Consider the following 16,648-nt stretch of genomic DNA (forward strand, 5'->3'; position numbering starts at 1 on the left):
ATCACTGCACCTGCCCTGCCCACCGGGAGCCACCAGCGCCCCTGTCGTCTGTGACCGGAATTGCACCAATGGGGAAAGTGCCGGTGGCCAAGAAGGACACTGTTACTGGGTTTCTGGTTCTGTTTGTTGTTAGTGACATAGTCATTGTTGTTTTGTTTGCCTTCTTATACATACTAGTAAAGAATTGCTATTCCTATCCTCATATCTTTGCCTGAGAGCCCTTTAATTCAAAATTATAATTCAGAGTGAAGGGGTTTACATTCTCCATTGCAAGGGAGGCTCCTGCCTTCCCTAGCAGACAAACCAAGACAGATTTTGGCACCCAATGTGAGGCCCAAGGGCACTGAGAGAAAAAGGGTGACAAAGGAGTAACAGTTCCTGAGTAACCTATTTTTTTGTGTGCTGGATATAGAAATCTTGTTAGGTGGAACCATGTGGTCTAGCTTACCCTGGTTTGGGTAGCATCTGATCACGGCTGTATTTCTCCCATTTGCAGCCCCTTATCTAAATATGGGTCCTATAACTAAGGCCAGTGTGGCTGTTATCAATTTTGTTTTATGGTTGATAAGGTGAGGAATTTGTGAATTTTTAACTTCCTCTGGAAGATGGGCATATAGATACATGGCTGCAGACTAAGTGTGTGTTTTTGGGATCAATTAAAGACTGGTACCTACTGTGAGGAAATGACAGTGGGGAAGTTTTCTCCCAACCCTTCAAACACTTCTTTGTGCCTACTCCACCAGCTTTTGAAGGGTTTGATTTTCCTCTAGATACTAACCAAGTGTTGCTGATAGGCCTAGTCTATTTAGCATTCAGAGATAAGGTGAGGTCGACTTGGATAACTACACAGACATGTTTTGACTATTTAGAATTCAAAGAAGAAAAATAATAGAATATAGGAGACAATTGTATATCAGGTAAAGGACATAAAATCTTTCGCACATAAACAGTTTTATCTAATCCCACTTAACGTAAAATCGTAAAATCCAAAAATTGCTTGGCCTATTGAAACATGGGGAATGATCAACACCTAGGCACAGAAACAGTTTTATCTAATCCCACTTAACGTAAAATCGTAAAATCCAAAAATTGCTTGGCCTATTGAAACATGGGGAATGATCAACACCTAGGCACAGAAAAACATCTGCAGTTTTTGTGAAACATATGCTGAGCCATTATCTGTCCTTATATGTGATGAAACACCTACAACAGAAAAGGCATGGCAAAAATGATGAATAATATCCTAAGCTGTTTCACCTGCCAATGCTAATGCAACCCATGACATGAGCAAAGATGTCAACTGCAGCATAAACAGAATTTAAATGGCCAAACTCAGGTATTTTTATAACATGTTTGCCCTTCTTACAAAAGGAGTAGGTCTCTAAGACTGGTACCATAATATTATAAAATATGAGTCATATAACAATCAGGACAAGAAGAAATAATTGATTTTTTTCACTTTGTGACAACTTAAGTTATTGCCATGGTGCCTAAGCACCTTGGAAAAAAATTGACAAAATAACACATTAGGTACCATTTTTATTGCCAAAGCAGCCATTAGGGAATCCACATTGATCAATTAAGGAGATCTTTGTGAATCATAAATTCATATTCCCAACAATCATCCTTGTTCCAAGGTACAGCAACTTTTCTAGTTTTTCCCCAATCCATCTGTAAAAACTGTTGTACCTTCCACTGGAACAGGAGAACAAATTTGTTTCCCCTAAAAAGGAATGTCCCTAGTCAAAGTCAAAATAGGATGAGAAGGTAAATGATACATTATTTAACCAGTAAAATAAGATAAAGCAGATTGCAATTTATTATTATTTTGAAGACCCCATTCAAAATACTATTATTATACAGATATCACAATATTTACAGGATCATGGCCTAAGATTTTATCACAACATCTGACCCTTGATAATGATATCTGCAAAAACCTCATAATCCTGAAACTGTTTTTCAAGATCTGAAAGATAAATATACCCATTCTAAAATATATAATTTATCTTCCCAATCATCATTCCATTGACACAATAGACCACATTATATTTTTGTTCTTTCACAATAAATAATTACACACCAACAGAAGTACTTATCCTGCCAACAAGTTTTCATGGCAAGGCTATTTCAACTTTTTTCATGACCTTTTTTTACTATATCAATCAAATATCTCTCATCAGTAGAAGTAATCCCTGACAATAATTCAAACCGAGGTTGCATCTGATAATAAGTTATTCCTAAATATGACCTAATCCAAGCTATTGCATCAACCAATTTTTATACATCAGTAACAGTTTTTACTTCAATGTCTAATTTTACAGATTGAGACATAATCCAAGTATTTGTTATTATCAACCCCAAGTATTTCCAGGGCATCTATTTTCATACATTCTCTGAGGCAATAATGAAATCTAAAAGTTTTCAAATTCCAAATTTGTTACAGCACATTGTTCAAGATCTCACAGCTGTTATTTATTATCAGAACCCAACAAGACATCATCCACGTAATGATTGCAATAGTAATTACTAAATTGCTCTTGCACCTTTGATAGGCCTGTGCCACAAACCATTAGAACTTTCTATTGATGTTTTTTATTAGATTCAGCATGATTTAAACAGGCATGGTAAAAGCAAATTTTTCCTTATCTTGTTCAGCCAATGGAATGGTAAAAAAGCAATCTTTTAAATCAATGATAATCATCTCCCATCCCTGTGGAATCATTGTAGGTGTTAGAGGACCTGGTTGTAAAGGTCCCATTGTAACCATTACAGCATTTATCTGCTGTAGATCATGCAAAAGTTTCCATTTTCCTGATTTCTTTTTTATCACAAAAACAGGGGTATTCCATGAGCTAAATGACTCTTCAATATGTCCTCACTCTTCGATATGTTCTGCTACTAATGCTTGCAGGGCAGTAAGCTTTTCAATAGGAAGCGGCTACTGGTCAATCCAGACAGGTTTACCTGTTAACCATGTCGAGGTTACAACTGGACGCTTAAGGCCTTGCATCACAGCGGTCCCTACTAAAAATCCATAGTAATTTGAACACCCCATTGGGATAAACAATCTCATCCCCATAAGTTACATGGGGCATTGGAAACATAAGGCCTGATGTTAGCTTGTTAGCCATAAGCATTTTTTACATTAATCACAATGGCAGACAGACCTCCTGTAGCAGAGCCACTGAGCCCCATGATTCCAAAACCTGCTTGAGTGAGAGGCCATGGCCGAGGCCAAAAAAGTTGTGAAGGTCTAGTTACATCTGCTCCCATGTTATTAAAACCTGTTATTATTGTGGTATCTGGATAATGTTCCTTGGCTGTAATAATGCATTCCTTTTCCAAGCATTGATCTGTCACTTTTTGAGTCCTAAATACTTGAGGTAGCCCTGTAGATCAAAGACCTCCTTGGTCCAGGTTCTTCTATGTGGAGCAGCAACACAGAGCTCTGAGCAGCTCCCAACACTTTTGAGAGATCTGAGAGAGGTCAAAGGCAGCCATCAGCCAATGCGGGGGGCGGGGGTTGGGGAGGTGGGGGTGGGTAGAGAAAAGGCACAGGATGGCTCCAGCCCTCCCCACGGACTTCCTCCAACTGCAGCAGACATGGCCCCCCCCATCAAGGTGCAGCTCCCACCCCCTTTGCACAGCTTCTGGAAGGGCAGCAAGGATGAGGGAGAGGTCCCGGGGGTTTTGAGGGGGGCCCGAACAGTGTTGTCTCTCCCTCACACCCACAGCACCCTGTCTTGGGTGTCGGCAGCCGCTCATCGCAGGGTGGGGAGAGGGAAGGGTAGAGGCTTCTCCAGGAAATCTTATCACCGGCATTTCAGGCAACAAAAAATTACAGATTTAATTAGTCCATTCTTCAGTTCAGCAGGGAGTGGGGGGGACAAACATCTCAGCTTGTTCTTCAACTTGTCTCTTCTGTGAATGCATTTTGGTAGAAGTAACATGTTTTAACTTAGCATTCAGTTCGATTAATTGTTGTGCCAAAGAAAGACACACAGGCTTAATATAGTCCTTCAGAGACATACCGAGGAGCACCACCTGTCTCCCATGACAACAGACCCCAGAAAAATCCCCACAAAAGCAACTCCATCAGACTCCTCTGGGAAAAACACATTCTCAAGCTGAATCCCATCTTTCTGCTGTTCCCCATTAACTCCCATTTCTTGTTCTGTCTTCCATATTCTGACACTTAATATTAAAGGCAATACTAGCATCACTTTAAAAGTCCTATGATTTTTCCACAACAACACACCATGAAGGGCACGATTAAAAGCTTGAAAATCCTTCTTCTTCAGCAAAACTTTGAAGCAGTTTCTCTTCTCTTATTAACTGATTCTCCATTATGTTCCCCAGTGGCTCACTTTTATTACAGGTATCAAAGTTCGGTCTGGACCTACAGCAGCTCCCCATGCTGCTTTACAGTTTACTGGAGATCCCCATTGTTCCCAGTGGCTTACCTGCATTCCAGGTGTCAAAATCAATTTTGTCCAGACTAACAGCATCTTCCTGCTGCTCTCAAAAGCTACACTGGGGGCCTGTCTCCGGCTGTGCCTCACCCCACAACCCAGCTGTTGCAGCTCTCCCAGATGCCATCAGCCCTTCTCAGCTGCTCCCCCATCACTTTGGCTGTCACCATTTGTTGTAGTTGAGACAGTCATAGTTGACATGGAGACAATACAAAGCAACACTCCATTTCCAGAAGGCTTCAAACCTGCTTTTGTTCTAGCATGCATGCTTTTTATACATTCTTAAAAAAACTCCTAAGTTTGCACTTTACTCATTGGTCAGAAGAGACAAAGTGCTTATTGGAATAGACAGTTGCAGGTTTCTCTTATTTACCCTTCTTTCTTGGTTTCTATGTCAACAACATTGGTAGGAAATTCTTTCAAGGGTAAACATGGATCCTCTTACCAAACTTCTTTCTGGCTCACAGAAGTCGTTGTAAAACCTCTTTATACACCTGGATTTGGTGGGGGTTCTGCTGAAGGAGATACATGAGATGGGACTTCAGCAGGTCGTGGGAAATCCTCCCCTTGCCTCAAAGAGGGAGAGTGTAATGGTGGAGCAGTGGAACCCACAGACACTATAACCATACAGGTTCCACCTGTCCCGCAAGAGCAGTCGCAGCCAGCTGCAGTCGCTCCTGTGGAAAAGCAGAAGTCTAAGATCAAACCAGCACATCCAGTTAATAATGATGGGAAACGAGGGAGCTCACAACCCACAGGGGAGCAGGAGTCTGAGATCATCATCGGGTCCCTGTTGTATGACAGTCCCAGTAGTATGTGAAAAGACATTGTACAATGGGGACGTGAGGCTTATTCAACCTGGTTACTTCAGGTCTGGGACCTTATGGATACAGGTGGGCAACTGAATGGTGGTGAGGTAAAGAATTTGGGACTCTTGACCCAGGACTCAGGTATGAATCAGATTTCTGTAAGGGAGCCAGGCTCCCTCTCCCTCTGGGAGTGGCTTTTAATGAGTGTAAGAGAGAGGTTTGTCTACAGGGAGAGAATGCAGGAGCACCATCATAGAATGTGCTGGAAGACCCTTGAGGAAGAGATCCAACAGCTGAGAGAAGTGGCAGTATGGGAGGTACTCTTTGGGAGGAACAGGCAGCATGATAATGACCCTGACAAAGTCAAGTCACAACAGGGCAAATGTTGTGTAACCTGGCAAAGCTTAGGGCCATCCCAATACACCACTTCAACAATTACAATTAATGCCAAGGACAACTGAGAGACAGTGGATTCTGTCACCAACAGGCTCAGAAATTATGGGAGTATGATCAATGGCCCGATATAGGTTCATGTCTCTGCTGTGGTTAAAGGACTTCAAAGCAAAGATGAGGGAGATGCGAGAGGAGATGAGGGAGATCAGTGCTGCACCAGGGCAAGTTACAGGCCCCAAAGTCAGAGCCCAACATTCCCCAGCTAGAGACACAGGGTACACCTCACAAGCTGACCTGTGGTTCTATCTGCGCAACCATGGGGATGACACGAGAAGGTGGGATGGGAAACCACTTCTATCCTGAAGCACAAGTGTGTCAACTCAAGGAGGGAAACAGTAACCAAGAGAATTCCACTAAAGTGAAGGTAGCCTCCGCCTCCCATGACTGAGCTGCCAGGTATTACAGAAGGGAGGATGATCTGTTGGATCCCCTTGAAGGAACCTCTTGAATGAATGTTGGAAGTTGAGGTGAGCCTGACTGGGAAGGAGTGGCAGAAACATCCTATTGTGACCGGCCCAGAGGCCCCATGTATTCTGGGCATAGGCTTCCTCTGGAATGGCTATTACAAAGACCCAAAGGGACTTAGGTGGGCTTTTGGAATAGCTGCTGTAGAGGCAGCATTTAGCAGTTGAACACCTTGCCTGGACAATCAGAAAACCCATCTTCAGTAGGACTCCTGAAGATGGAGGAGCAACGAGCACCAATTGCCACCTGAATAGTGCATCACTGGCAGTACTGGACAAATTGAAATGCGGTGATTCCCATGCACAAAACGATCTGTGAGCTGGAGAGCCAAGGGGTGGTCAGCAAAACCCACTCTCCCTTCAACAGTGGAATTTGGCCTGTGCACAAGTCTGACAGAATGGAGACTGACTGTGGAATATCATGCCTTGAATGAAGTGACTCCACTGCTGAGTACTGCTGTGCTGAACATGATGGAACTCCAGTACAAGCTGGACTCCAAGGCAGTAAAGTGGTATGCCACTATTGACATTGGTAAAGCATTTTTCTCCATTCCTCTGGCAGCAGAATGCAGGCCTTAGTTTGCTTTCACCTGGAGCGGCATGCAGTACACCTGGAACTGACTGCCCCAGGGGTGGGAACACAGCCCCACCATCTGCCATGGACTGATCCAGGCTGGACTGGAAAAGGGTGAAGGTTCAGAATATCTGCATTACATCATTGTGTGGGGGAATGCCATAGATGTTGTTGTTTTTTTACCTTGCTATACATACTAGCAAAGAACTGTTATTCCTATCCTCATATCTTTGCCTGAGAGCCCCTTAATTTCAAAATTATAATAATTCGGAGGGAGAGGGTTTACATTCTCCATTGCAAGAGAGGCTCCTGCCTTCCGTAGGAGACATCTGTCTTTCAAACCAAGACACTGGTGTAAGTTTACCAGGATTTCTTTTGAAAGGTTGTCTTTTCAAAGATTCTTTGTTCAGAAATAATACTGGATTTGTAGTGTGTCTTGGACATGATATATTATAGCACTTTTGTAGACCATAATGTTCTTAGTTATATATTGAAAGCTTGATTTCTTTTTGATAGTTTGACAGTGATACTACATTTTTATATTATTCCTAGTATTTCACAGATTTTTTTCCTGGAGCTGCCTAAATGCAAGCAACTCAAATCACTGGATCAGAGCAAAATTTTTTGAGCTAAAAAGCTAAGATACTCAGGCATGAATTCAAGATTTATTTTTCAATTCCAAAGCAGAAAAGGCACACAAAATGAGCATAAAAACTGCAGGAAATGTTTCACTTTCATAACCCTTTGTTAGATCCCTTCACAATTTAGATTGCTGCATGTCTTGCCTCCATGAACCAGCACTTAACAAATTCAAACAAGTTTTGCTTGTGATCCTTAAAAGCTTTCTACTGTGTTTTCTACAGGCTTTTTTTGTCTCCCTCCCTATCATGCCTTTCTGCATATTTCAGGTTCAGACCTGGTTCACTGGGGCAAATGGAAGAGTTCAGTCACATGGAAGCTGTTGCACAGTAGTTCCCTTATTTCCCTCACTGTTTGAGCTAGGCTGGCTTAAAAAGGAGCACACCTTAGCTTTTCAGAAAAAGATAATTGAAGTTCACCTGTTTTTTTTTTTTAATATAACTGGACCCACCCCAACTTTTCATTTTAGACCATCTTAAAAACGCACTTACACTGTAATTTCTACATCAGAAGATGAAAGCAGTAGTTTTCACTCGTGTCACATTTATTCCTATTTTTGTGCTGTTTTCCAGGAGAGTATGCTGTATTTTATTATCAGTGATACCAGTTAATAGAAAGGATTCCTTTATTGTAGGTCAATTAACATGCTGTCAATTTTAACTAAGCAAAAAAAAGTTACGCAACAGTGAGAAAATAGGTTTTCAGGGATCTCCCGAAATTAAATTCTTCCTTGAAGCAAAGCTATCTTCATCCATGTCACTGGTGAATTTTTGTTGCACAGAGAGCCTGTACAACATCCTGAACACTTACATACTCCTTATTTTCTTCAGTAATATGTTTATTTATATTTTGTCTTTGACATTACCTAAGTTTCTTTAATCATTTTTCCAGGTGAGATTCCTTGTGATGTTTCATGGCCAGATCACTGAAGCCTTATGAGTCAAGGACTGCTCTGCTCCAACTTTACCTCTGAAGGAATACTGTCATTCTCAGCAGGCTAGATAAATACAACAATTTTTTCACCTACTTTTTACTTTAGGTTTCACAATTTCTTCTTCCCTTCTCAAAGAGAAGATGCCCAACAGCCCACGACCTTCTGTTCTTTCTCCTCTTCCTTGTGTGAAGAAACCTTAATTCCCAGTCCATTCCTGAACTAGATCTATGAATTTTAACAGAGGTACTTTCTCTCCTCAGCACCTGTCAGAATAGCCTGATGCAAGAAAGCTGAGACTCATACAGAAAACGTGAGGTACATGTGCATCTGTGTTCTGGTAGGATGCTGAAAGTAGGAGGTCATATTCTTATTAATTGCATTTATAGCAAAATGATCATTACTGAGCAAAATTATTATTAAATAGTCATGTTCCACAAGTCTGTCCGCAGTGATTTTGTGTTTATCAGGGCTTGACATTGGCTAGAAGACAGGGACCCATGAAAAACCAGTCACTCATTCTCCTCTGCAATAGCTGAGCAGAGAAGGGGGAAAGAAAAACCAAAAGGCTTATGGTGTGAAATAAGGATTAGGAGAAAACGCTCTAAGGGCAAAACAGGCTCAAAACTTAAAAGGTATGAAGCAAAATTTATTAAAAGAATTCAAAGAGGATAATGAGAACTAAAATAAACCTTTAGAACACCTCCTCCTCCTCCCCCCCCCACCCCCCACCCCCCAGCCCTTCTTTCTTTCCCACTGGCAGTGCAGGGAGAGAGACAAAGCATGGGGGTTTTACTCAGCTTGTCACTTCTAAAAATCTTCAGTTTGCTTAGGAAGAGGAGTCTCTTCTGTTATATTGTGGAGAGACATGGGAGACAGTTCTTTGAGAGCTTCTCCAACGTGGTTCTAATTTTCAGGAGTAGCAGTCCTGCTCAACCTGCTATAACGTTAGTCACTCCTATTGTATTGTATTTTTGTATGTTTCAGTTGTAATGGTTTTTACTTTGGTTTGTTCCACTTTCCCCCTGTTATAATGGTTCTGCCCCTGTTGCATCCACCCTCTTTAGTGTCAATCACCCTGCCTCCTCCCCCTGTTCCCTATAAACTGCGTGTCACTCCTTCAACCCCTCCCCAATGTCCTGTCTGTCACTTGACAGCCCATCCCCTCCCTCTAGAAACTTCTACCAAGGGCATCAAGTGATAGGTTCTGGCACTGGGGCCCCTCCCCCAGATTATCCCCATTGGTTTCCCTAAATGCCTGTTCCCCTGCTTCCCACACCCTCCTGTAACCCCATTAGCAGATGGGTGAGTCCCTCCCCTGTTTACTCCCCCCTTTATAATATCGTGCACAGCCCAGTCCAGCATCTATTGTTGACTGGACTCCTTGGGTTGTGGATTGATTTGGTGCTCTTCCTCAATAAACCCAGACTGAACCCTCAACAGAAGTCCACTCCTTCTACCTTTCGTTGCACAGAGCCTCGCCTGTGCAAGGCGAAAACCTTAGTCGGCCTCCCGAGGAATGGGAGAGTGTCCCTGCTGCTTCCTGTGTTGGAGCAAGCCAGGGTGACTCCAAGGGGACACTCAGAGGGCCGCAGTGACACACTCTCATGGGCAAAATAGTCTTTTCGAACTACGTGGTATGGGTCAGTTCATGGGGTGTAGTTTTTTAAGGATGAATTGTTCTGTTTTGGAAGCAAGGGTTCTCTTTCTCTTCTCTCTCTCTGAGTTTCCCACTAGATTACAGCTTTTCAGCATCCACGTGCTTCAGCATGAACACCTTTCCTCACGGGCTGTGAGTGTACCTCTGCATCCCCACATGTACTTCACAAATTACAGGGAAATGTTTTGTTATAGTCCTTACCATGACTTGTAGAAGAATCTCAGCTCTGATGCCTGGAGTACCTCCTGCTCCTCTGTCCTTTCGCTGACCTTGGTGTCCCCATGTTGCTCTCATGTGTCTTCACCTTTTCCTTTTCTCTGACATAGGAAAGAATTGGGGTCCGTAGGTTTGGTTGTTATCAAGTTCTGTGAGTTGAAAGATTCTTACAGGGTTGTTCCCATCCAAGCTCTGCATTGGGGAATTGCTTGTCATGACTTTTGCTGCTGGCCATGTGGTCCTTGCCAGCACAGCGCAGGTGGCACCAACCGCCGCAGTGCCAGCTCTGTTCAGCACCTCTCTTCATGTGGGGCACTGAAAGGAGCAGCTGCTGCTGCTGCCTCTGTCCTTATGCCCTCAGCATGGCTAGTTAAAACAGCCAAGCAAGCACAGTTTGCTGTGGACTGTGCTGAGATAGCCCTGGCCACATGGGCGCTCCCAGTGCTGGCTCCAGCTGCATGGTCCAGGCTGTGTGGCAGCTTGCGGCACCAGGATGGCCCCTGTTGGCATGGCCCCTGTGGCCACATTGGGAAGGGCCCTAGTGGCCGCCTCACCACCCCTTGGAGGAGAAGAAAGAAGAATTGCATGTGATTGTTTTCTTTCTTAAGTATGTCATCACAGAGGTCTTACCAACTGCTTTAATTGGGTTAGCAGCATGGTTATTTTCAGAGCCAGCCTGTGACTGACTTTGCCAGGCACGGAGGAAGCTTCTAGCAGCTTCCCACAGAAAAAATTACTTCCATGGTTGGTTTCTTCCCTCCTTGCAAAAAAACCAAGTCATGCAAAACCACAACCAGTGTGCTACACTACCATTTGCTATTTCTTATTGTAGGAGTGGTTGGTTAGGGAGGAATCATGACCAGACAGGTAAGGCAAGGTAAAATACTTAGGTATTTCCTTTTCTTTACCCAATGCAGGGGTTCCCACTGGATAGGCAGAGGTCATTGAGATCATCTTCAGGCTGATCTAAGTCATACCAAACCTATTACAGTCCCCAGACAGTTTGTAGCCGGGGCTGTGCTAGGCTGCCTCATATTTTATTCTAAATTTGCAATTGCTGCAGTTGTGGAGATCATACCCAATTGTTTTGTTTGAAGAAAAGCTGAAATAGGAAGTGCCATTCAAAGTGTGACTTTGAAGGAATCACTATGCAAGTGGTAAAATGGCATTACTTAATGAATTAGGAAAAAGGATTGGAGACCTAAAGTCTACTCCAGGACAGGGAGAGACAGACCATTAGCATTTGGATGTCTTCCTCTTCAATTTTTCATGAGTAAATAGAGGAATTAATCCCAGAGAGTTGAGGTGGTTAGATGTTGAAGTGCGCTGTACCACGGTAAGAGTCCTGGCCTGGAGAGGAGCACAGGAGGATATTATAAACTGTGGAGAGTTTTGTGGATAATTGGCTAGCTGAGAAAGGCCACTTCGATGTGATACCGTTGGATAAGGATAGGGGAAACAAGCTGGGGATTAATTAACCAGTGTCCAATCACTGACAGAGGTCATGGTGACCTTCGCTGAAACAGGAAGATGGGGGAGAAAATCGCTTGCCAGAAAATGAAGATAGCCTAGGTAGAGAAGCTATAAGAATGTAAACATAGAAACAAAATAATCATTAGAGCATAGAAGTAGGTGTGGTTGATCTAAGTGTGCTTTAACCAATAATGAGCTCAGCTTTTGCAATATGTATAAGTTTCATTAATACCAATATAAATATGTGTGAGCTATCAATAAACTTCGGGATTTGCTGTTCACGCATATTGTGTGAGGCAATTCCTCCGCCGATCACAACAATAAACAGCTGAGACAGTCCTCCAGAAACTCCATTCATCTTGTCCATTAACTGCTGCCCATCCTCTACTCCAATGAGAGCATATCATGGGCCTGAAAATGGCAACAGGATAAGAGCAAAGGTTTTAGTAGAGCAAAGATTTTAGAAAACAAGATAAGAGCACAGCAGGGAAGAACATGACTGGGCATGATGGAGAAGGAGGGAAGAACCCCCAGTGGCAGGGGGGTTATACCTAGATGCTCTTTAAGGTCCCTTCAAATTCAAATTATTCTGTGATTTCATAATTCTAAGAACTTGCTGAATCCTCACATGGAGTCAACAACAGAAAGACATGAAGCTGCAGAAAAGGCAGAAAAGACTGTAAAATCAGCACTTGAAAAGGGAACAGAAGCACAGTAATACTAAAGAGGTAAAAAAATAATATTTGAAAAGACATGCAGAAGAGAGAAATCACTTGGCCTTCTTAATTCCATGGCAAAAAGAACATGAGACTTCAGAGACAGAAGATAGCGTTTCTGATCTCACAGAAGGCAAAAACTAATGATGAAATGACCAAGAGTTTACAGTATAAAAGACCCTATAACTGTAGACAATAATCCAAATACATATTACACTGTCAGAAGTAAACAGTAAAAGCATTGCAGAATTGAGAGACACTGTCAAATTGCAAGTCTTGGGAGGGGCACAATTGCCAGGTGGCGATCAACAGGGAAAAGAGATCTGGTGTGGAAAATCACAAAGAAGGATAAGTTCCAACTGGAGGTGAGGTTGAGAGCACATCACTGGAGTAAGATGTGAGAACCAATGAACTATTTTAGGACAAATGATAATATAAGGAGTAGGAAATAAGAGGCATTAAAATGGAAGTGCTAGCTGACTTGATGATTATAAAACTAACAAAGGAGATATTGCAGGACCCAAAATTAAAGGGGGTGTGAGCAAATCAAATCAAAGAGGAGTTAGAATAAAAGATGTGTAGTGATGCCAGCCACAATGGAATACAATCAAAACAATTAAAATTCAGTCTTTACAAAATTATATTTTCTGACTGCTTCTGCAATAAATGTTTTAATCCAAGTCACTCTTTTACATTAACTGAAGATCACAACATCTTATTCTTGTTTGACAGATAGACATCTAACATAGACAGGTTGTCAGAGCTACTTAGAAGGCAGAGAGGTTTGAGGTGAAAGTGGAGACTGGCTGGCTGAAGAACTGAGCACATTGGCCTGGAACTCTCAATTTTCTAAAAACTGCTAAACAGTTTACCCTTGTTAAAAGGAGATAATTTAAAAATATATATGTTTTGTTTTGAAATGCTAAATGTATGCTAATTTTAACACAGTCTTTAAAATTATCCTTATTCTAGGATTTTTACCCTATGCTAAACTCAGATCTAGTATGAGATGCAGAGAATAATAGAGAAATCTAGGTTGGAAGAGGCCTTTAGAAATCACCTGATCCAACTTCTTAGTCTTTAAATTAGGTTATCCAGGGCCTTGTCAAACTAAGACATGAATATTTTTAACAAGGTGGACTCTACCACTTCCCTGAGCAAACCATTCCAATATTTCAGAGTGTTCTTTGTATGTTTTTCTTCTATCCAGGCAGCAGTTTGTACCCTTTCCCTCTTGTCCTGTTACCATGCATCACTGTGAAGCAAGAACAACTTTTACTCTATAAATACCTGTTAGATACAAGATTCTTGGATCTTCTTAACTTCATCATGCCCTGGCAGAGCAAACACAATTCCTTCAACCTTTCACCATATGCCAAGTTCCCCAGCACTATGATCATCTTGTTCCCCCCAAACTGGATCCGCTCCAATTTTCCAGTGCCCCTCAAAACTTCAAAAATCCTTTTGAATGTGAAAGTGGGAACAGATTGTCTGCTGTGAGTTGATGAAGAAAGGATGCCTTTGTATTCTAATCCCAGTAATTCTTTTTGATATCTCCGGTAGCAATCTGCTTCTTCATTTTTACCATCAGCTGTGAAACCCCATAGCTTCTCCATGTCCTTTCTGAGTCTTTTCTCCTCTGATAGCACAGTACATTGAGGTTTCCTGGCACTGAAGTCCCCTCAGTGTTTACTTACATCATCATACCCCATTCTTTACTCAGCTTTGTTTCGCATGTTCAGCTAAGATGCAGCATGTGCTGAGTCTAATGAACATCATGTTAGCTTTCTTATTTCCTAAGGGGTACAGAGTGCTTCTTTTCTTTGCAGAGAACTGTTTGCTTTAAGAGTTTGGAGAAATAAGTTCACACTTGGGAGAAGATTCCTTTCTCAAAAGGTTCTTTATTGGATAAATGTAAAAATGTCGGCAGTCCATGAGAGTTAGAAATTAAAAGGTTAAAGGTGAAAGTAAGAGAAGACAGGAATGGTGGAATTCTAGCAGAAAGCACCATCTGCGTTCATAGCAGCTAAGAGAAATTGTCAGCAAGAATCCAAATCTATAGTTCAAAAAATATGATATCACAGGATACTTGTGTCTATGATACTAGTCATAATCGATTGCTCTTACTGATGACCTAAAGAATATGCAGAAACCAGGGCAAAAATAAAAATAGAAAAAATGGAAGATGGGGGCATGTTCTAGGTTAACCTTCAGCAAGAATTTCTTTTTATTCATTATTTTCAGAGCTGAGATTTAGAAGGAAAAAACTGTGCACTGGGTACTTGAGTGGACTTTGAATGGAAGTAGGTTTTCTTTCCAACTTTTGGGCATCTTTGTTTAAGAGAAGCTGTTACAGCTGTGATTAAGCACAAAATGTAATGCCAATGTATTCACAGGGCTGTTTCCCAAGACAACTGAATGCATTTGTTACCCATATTTGGCACAATTTTAATACAGATAGGAAATCTAGGTTTGTCCTCGTTCAGAGCAAATTTGGGAGAGAATCCCCAAAGGGGCTCCTCTAGGAAAGCAGATTCAATCGGTCCCTCCCCGGGTTGCAGCTGAGCTCACTCAGTCTCTGATCAGTCCCTCCGGTGCTGGAAATGTCGCAGGCCAGGCTCGGCCTGGGCCACAGATGCTAGCTGATGGTGCTCTTCTGGGTGTTCAGTCCAGAGCAGGTTTCAAGAGGTCCAAAGAAAAGGGAAAAAAGAAAAAAACCCACAGTCCAGGGAACTTCTTTGCCTCAGCTAGCTAAACTAACTAAAAGCCAAAAGAGAGCTCTATCCCGCTGTCTTGTCCATCCGCAGACAACACAGTCCAGGAGCAGGATTGTGGAGGAGTGAGTGCAGTGTCTGAAAACAAACTGTGTGCTTCTTCTCTCCCCCCTTCACTCTCCGGAACAAGGCTTAAAGGTGCAAAACTTATTATTCAGCATAAACAGAACAAGATGATTGGGGATAAAAGCATCATATAGTCAACCCAGGACAAGGTTCAATCAACACAAGGTTGTCAGCCTACAGAGGAAACAAGAAGTGATCTGGAACTGGATAATAAAACAGACTAAGATGGAAACGTAGAACTGTGTATATCTGGAATGAGAAAATGTAATTTAAGATATGAAGAACTGAATACAGAGTTTCTTCTTCCTTATAAACGTGTGGTTTTACAGGGAGAGTTACACCACTTTAGTAAGCATACCAGGTCAGAGATCTTCAATGCACAGAGCGATGCTCTTATTTAATACTATGATCTTATAAGAAGTGACTAAAGGCTGCTGTGAAAGTAGGTAAGCCCATATGCTGCCACCAAACTCAAAAAATAGACAATGAAGCTGAAGGCAGCTCCAAAGCCAAAGAGGGACTTACAGACCTCTGATGTCCTGGAACATAGAAGAAGAGAGTTTTCAAGGAGTGTAGAAAAAGGCATTTAGAGTGACTGCCTAGAGAAAAAGAATGAGGGTATTTTTTTCTAGGTTCTAGGAAAAAAACATATCAAAAATAGAAGAATCATGTGAGACAGAACGGTTTTTTTGTGGATTGTTAGCTTTGTGATGAACCTACACTACATATCTGTATTAAAATTCTGCCAAAGCAGAAAAATTTTAAAAGGCTGAAGGTGGAGATGTGAAAGTAATATATTTAGTGTAAACAAGAGTAAAAAAGAAACAAAATTGGAATATATGGTAGGATAATTCATGCTATTAATGTATGGTATAAAAGTTTGTAAAAATCCAAACATATGTCTCTGATCACCTCGGCCGAGAGCAGCTGTCTATTCAGATTACAACAAATTCCCAGACACAAGCTAAGATAACGATCGATGCTTTAATGTAAGAACAGAAGCTTCCAGGGCGATGATCACCGGTATCTTGAGTCGTTGGGAACCACCTAAGAGCGATTATCGCCTTGCCAATTGCATCAATCAAGAGCCAGCAGCGCCGAACTTACACATCTGAATACACAGCTTCCCTGGAGCCCACTAATGCTGACTGCACACCTGGAACCAACCTTTGTCCAGCTCTGCACATTGAAAAGAACAGCGATGAATGTGAAGAGTTACAAAAGAAATTTGGTCACCTTTGCCTCAGGCACAATAAACTGTATAAAACCTCACCATAAGAAGAGGCATTTGTGAACGGGGGAGACTCTGACACACTAGGGGGTCAGGTCCAGGTTCACCCAGCACCGATCCCAGGCTCGATGTTGTCGCTTTGGCTGTGGTGGCATTGGAGACCGAAA

At 42.1% G+C, this 16,648-nt stretch overlaps 1 protein-coding gene across 5 annotated transcripts in view; it reads right to left on the reverse strand.

The window, feature by feature from the left end:
- TMEM161B (transmembrane protein 161B) overlaps window positions 1-16,648 on the reverse strand; it is a 210,262-nt gene that overhangs the window by 112,918 nt on the left and 80,696 nt on the right. The gene's annotated exons all lie outside the window — the stretch shown is intronic.

Source organism: Molothrus ater, chromosome Z (genome assembly GCF_012460135.2).
Source record: "Molothrus ater isolate BHLD 08-10-18 breed brown headed cowbird chromosome Z, BPBGC_Mater_1.1, whole genome shotgun sequence".
In the NCBI taxonomy this organism is placed as follows: Eukaryota; Metazoa; Chordata; class Aves; order Passeriformes; family Icteridae; genus Molothrus; species Molothrus ater.